We start from the raw sequence: 5,469 nt of genomic DNA on the forward strand, positions 1-5,469 counted from the left end.
GTCAGACTTAGCAATTATTCATTAGGACAAGAAACAGGTTTAGTGATACTCAAGGGTTAAAACAAGTAGAGTGTGTTAAAAAAAAACAAAAAACTTTCTCCTTATTGGAAGGTTTGTTGGGTAATTTTTCACGGATTTTTTTTCAAAAAAAGCCAATAGAAATAACGATCTGAATCCAAACTTATCACTCGTCACATACTTCTTAAACATAGTACTTTTTTTTTCACGAGAGTAAAAAGAGTTCCAAGATGAGAGAGTGTCTTGTAGAGATTGTGGAACAACAAACTAAGATGGTTTATTTTCTTTTTAAGAAAGGTATGTTAGGAAGTGGTGGGTTTTTTCCCTTTTTTTTCGTCTGTCTCAGAACGTTTCGTTTGAAAAGCATTCGTCTGAATAGAAATAAACTAAACCTTCTATAGACTCCTCTAGTCTCCTTCCAAAAGATATGAATATCCCTAGTGTGTACAACTCAAAGACGCCGCGTATACACCATTAGTCAAAACTACTTTGTAAAAGATTTGGTTCCTATTCAGGTGACATTTACTTTCTCTCTCTTGTGGGAAGTGCAGCTTAAGCGAAAATATTTACTTCATTTCGAACATGGACGAAAATATTTACTTCCTCTCGCCCGTGGGCGAAACTATTTACTTCATCTCGAACATGGACGAAAATATTTACTTCCTCTCGCCCGTGGGCGAAACTATTTACTTCCTTTCGCCCGTGGGTGAAACTATTTACTTCATCTCGAACATGGACGAAAATATTTACTTCCTCTCGCCCGTGGGCGAAACTATTTACTTCCTTTCGCCCGTGGGTGAAACTATTTACTTCCTTTCGCCCGTGGGTGAAACTATTTACTTCATCTCGAACATGGACGAAAATATTTACTTCCTCTCGAACATGGACGAAAATATTTACTTCATCTCGAACATGGACGAAAATATTTCGCGTTAGTCAAGTCAAAGATTTTATTAAAAAAAAAGATAATCATCTGTCAGACTATAAACCAGCTGTCAGACTATAATTAAAGTATACAAAATCTAAACGAAACTTAATCATTACAGTTTTTACATATGTATAGTATAACCTGTTTTCATTAGTAATTTATAATTTTTTTCCAGTTATTAGTTATTTTTTTGTTTACTTAATGGGTTATTAATTACATTATTAACATTACTATTTGCCCCCCTCCAGTGGCTCAGCGGTAAGTCTGAAGGCTTATAACGCTGAAAACCGAGTTTCGATACCCGTTGTGGTCACAGCACAGATAGCCCATTTCGCAGCTTTGTGTTTGACAACTAACAAATAAAGCATTACTAGTTTTGTAATTTACATTACTAATTGTCCCTAGACATAGCTTGACTTACATTCACAGAATGCTATCCTTAAGTCAATCATTATCGGCGGAATTAATATAGGATCAAAAGGATTAACTATAGGTAAAAAGGACGTTCCTTATACATGGATTTAACTATAGATAAGAATGACGTGGAGTAACGAGGAAAACATGTACAAGTAATGATGGTTTAGTGATGAGGAAAACATGTACAAGTAATGATGGTTTAGTGATGAGGAAAACATGTACAAGTAATGATGGTTTAGTGATGAGGAAAACATGTACAAGTAATGTAGGTTTAGTGATGAGGAAAACATGTACAAGTAATGATGTGGAGTGATGAGGAAAACATGTACAAGTAATGATGTGGAGTAACGAGAAAAACATGTACAAGTAATGATGGTATAGTGATGAGGAAAACATGTACAAGTAGTACTTTACGGCTAGTTGTAGGTTGGTTCAGTTGAGTTGGTTGGTTTTAAAACAATAGGCTAAATGTTTTGTGTTTAACAAAAACAGCGCAATGAAAGACAAACGTGATTTCTCAGCTTTCCTCCGTTTTGCACCTGTCTTCACACCTTCTACACCAGGTGAAATAAAACGTTAATGGTCTTAATGTGGTAGATCCGTACAAAACATTCATCGTATCCGAAATTTAAGACTCTATGCAACATGGCAGACACGTGCAATCGGCTTAACATTCCAGGACCAGCTCTTCAGCTCATTCAAATTGTAGGCTTTTGTAAAGGTTAAAGCGAGGGATGTCGTAACGCTATAATACGAATTTATCATGGCTCGTTTGACCTGCACCGTGGCGGTCTCTTTCGGCCGATCCTAGAAGGGCTGGCTTCGACCTCTTTGTCCTGAAGAGCCACTCCTGGAACAAGTTGATTGTGGCATATGTGACCGTGTGATAACTTTAGCGTCACTTGTCTAACGTTCCAATGAACGTAATATTTTTTGGTGAAATAAAGATTACGTCGCTTTATGTGTAAAGGTGTAGGAAGTGAACTTTCAAATCCAAGCCTCTCTTGAATTGGCCAAGTCACGTGATGTAGACGCAGTTTCTTTTCTTGTCTCCCAGTTTTTTTGTGTGCAGGAACTCGCGCACCTGGAGTTTAAAACTTGCGATTATGATGCCTTTATAATAAATAACCAAACTGATGACAGGAGAGGGGTCAGGTCCACCCGCTTGTCCACAGTGAGCAATAGAGGAAAAACTATACAATTTACGAACCATTGTCATCTTGAGCCAACTTGGCGACATTTTTCTCTCGTAGATATGAATTTCTAAAGAGGGCGAAAATTTTCCGTATACACTAGAAAGGATGTAGTTTGTGTGGGTGTTTAGAGGGGTCACGAAACGCTCTATAAATAAAACTAATGTAGGCTTAATAAACGAAAATATTTGACGTAAGGAAATACATAGGATCACATTGTATACAAGAAATGATAACGACCGAACTGCATAGTGTACTACATGAAATACTTTTTACTTAACTTTATATTATGTATTATATTCAGTTACTTAGTTTATATCTTATTTTTCATATTACAGTATTCTAACCGCATTTTGTTCCCGGTGTTATGTCAATTTATTCCAAACGACTGTTCTTTCAATTTCATCAAGTTACTCTAAACGCTTGTCGTTTCTCGTATTACACGAGATTACTTTAACGTTTATCCTACCTTGTATTGCACGAAATTACTATAACGTTTATCCTATCTCATATTGCACGAGATTACTTTAAACGTTTATCCTATCTCGTATTACATGAGAATGCTCTAAACACTTATCGTATTTCGTTTCGCACGAGATTATTCTAAAATATTTTTGTATCATGTATTACTTGAGATTAAACGTTTTTAATGTATGATCACTATAAACGATACTGAAAATGTATTATTTTGCTACAATGGACAGTCACCTTTACTGGAGAGTTAGGTTTGAAGTTGTCTCTCGGTTATTGAGACGAACTCTGTTGAAATCTTGTTCTACAGTGAATAAATCTCACGCTACTTTGTTAATGTCAGACTTACCCAGAGTGATTAGCGCTACGCACGTGACTGATCATTCCTAATAAAACATAGGAAGGGACATTATCTCAAAAGGTCATCTGACTGTCAGTGGACAAGACAACTGTCTAACTTAACATACTACAGAAGATCTTGCAGTTATCTTTACCACATGAAAACAAAAGGGGTTACTGTGGGTAGATGACATAGAACAATAGGTACCTAGAGCAACAGTAACTTAATGAACTTCTTGATCAAAATGTTATGCAGCAGTGTATACTCCCGCACAAATAACAAATTTATAAAAAATCTATGAAATCCTTTAACAATGGTAATTGATTTTGATTATTACTGTAAACAAAATAAAAACAAAAATTAAAATGAAATTTGCTTTTGCATAACATATTGCAAGAACACACGTGAAAAATTAATAAAACTAACTAAGTGGTCTAACTGGAAGTGAGTGCTTATCTTGTACTTGTGCTGTTTATGGGTGGCACATTTTCCAACATTCTGTTTGTGACTCACTCATTTTCTACTTCATTGGTACCACTGTGGCAACTTGATGCTGGAATCAGCTGATATAGAGGGCACCAATGGTGTAGAGTTTGATGTGGCTGGGTCCACTTCTGGTGGCCTTGCCATGGTAAGTTGCAGAGTGGTTCGAGAGGGCTGCTTGGCCTTGAGAATCTTAACAGTCAGTACTTTGATGGATTCAGTGACACCCTGAATATCTGATGTGTCACCTAGCAAGCGCATCTTCATTAATGGACTACACCAATATGAGCATTGGACTATCTCTGAGCGTCTTTGGAATGGCCATTAAGTCCAGGTCTTCCACGTTGCTAAACATGAAATCCTGGTAATATTGGTCTTCATATTGTTTTCAATACATAAGATCAACTGATTTCTGATTAGTCAGAAGATCAGTTAGATGTATAGGTTGTAATATGGTTAGTCAGAAGACCAGTTAGATGTATAGGTTGTAATATGATTAGTCAGCAGATCAGCTAGATGTTTAGGTTGTAATATGATTAGTCAGAAGCTCAGCTAGGTGTGTTGGTTGTAATATGATTAGTCAGAAGATCAGCTAGGTGTGTAGGTTGTAATATGATTAGTCAGAAGATCAGCTAGGTGTGTAGGTTGTAATATGATTAGTCAGAAGATCAGCTAGGTGTGTTGGTTGTAATATGATTAGTCAGAAGATCAGCTAGGTGTGTAGGTTGTAATATGATTAGTCAGAAGATCAGCTAGGTGTGTAGGTTGTAATATGATTAGTCAGAAGACCAGCTAGGTGTGTAGGTTGTAATATGATTAGTTGAGTTAGGTTAGTGAACAATATTTCCTAGCTTCTAACTGTAAGAATAAGCTAACACTTACATTGGCCCTCCATTGGAACTTTTTATGATTAAAGTTTAGTACTATCTAGATGAAATTAAAGTTTCATTACATGAGTGTTATTGGTCATCTTCAGTAGTACACCCACAATCTACATTTTTATGCATCTTTGACTGCACCTTGTATTTAAACAATTTAAAAAAAATATTCACTGAAACTGTGCTTCTAAATATTTTAATCTACATGTCTGAAAATATTCTATCATAATCAAATAAAATACTAAGTGCACCAAGTGCACATTTGACGTTATATCCAAGCTACTTGCTATGGATTTAATCTACTACTGATAATTTCATCCACTCCAACATAGTTTGATTTAATCAAATTAAAATACCTTTCACTACTCTTATCGAAAAACACCAGGTAAAATTGTGTTTCTTCCCAGAGGTAGTGTTATTTTTTACTGTTACTCTTATCTCTTCCATGAAAATTTACTACTTGCTGAATATTTCAATTTCAAAAGTGAAAGATTATTTCACTAGCATTAATGAAAAACAAAAAGTGCACTGTATATTCCAATAATACCTTCAGATCAGTAATCACAATTAACTTCATATCACAGTCTTCACTTTCAGATCAAAGTCTTTCTTTTTATTCACATGTTGCTTAACATTTGTGATTTTATGTTGTCCAACCCAATCGGTCCTAATCTGGTCCTCAAATACATATGTGGTATTGGATCTTTGTTGTCCAACCCAATCGGTCCTAATCTGGTCCCC

The sequence above is a fragment of the Limulus polyphemus genome, unplaced genomic scaffold (genome assembly GCF_000517525.1).
Source record: "Limulus polyphemus unplaced genomic scaffold, Limulus_polyphemus-2.1.2 Scaffold1397, whole genome shotgun sequence".
Taxonomy (NCBI): Eukaryota; Metazoa; Arthropoda; class Merostomata; order Xiphosura; family Limulidae; genus Limulus; species Limulus polyphemus.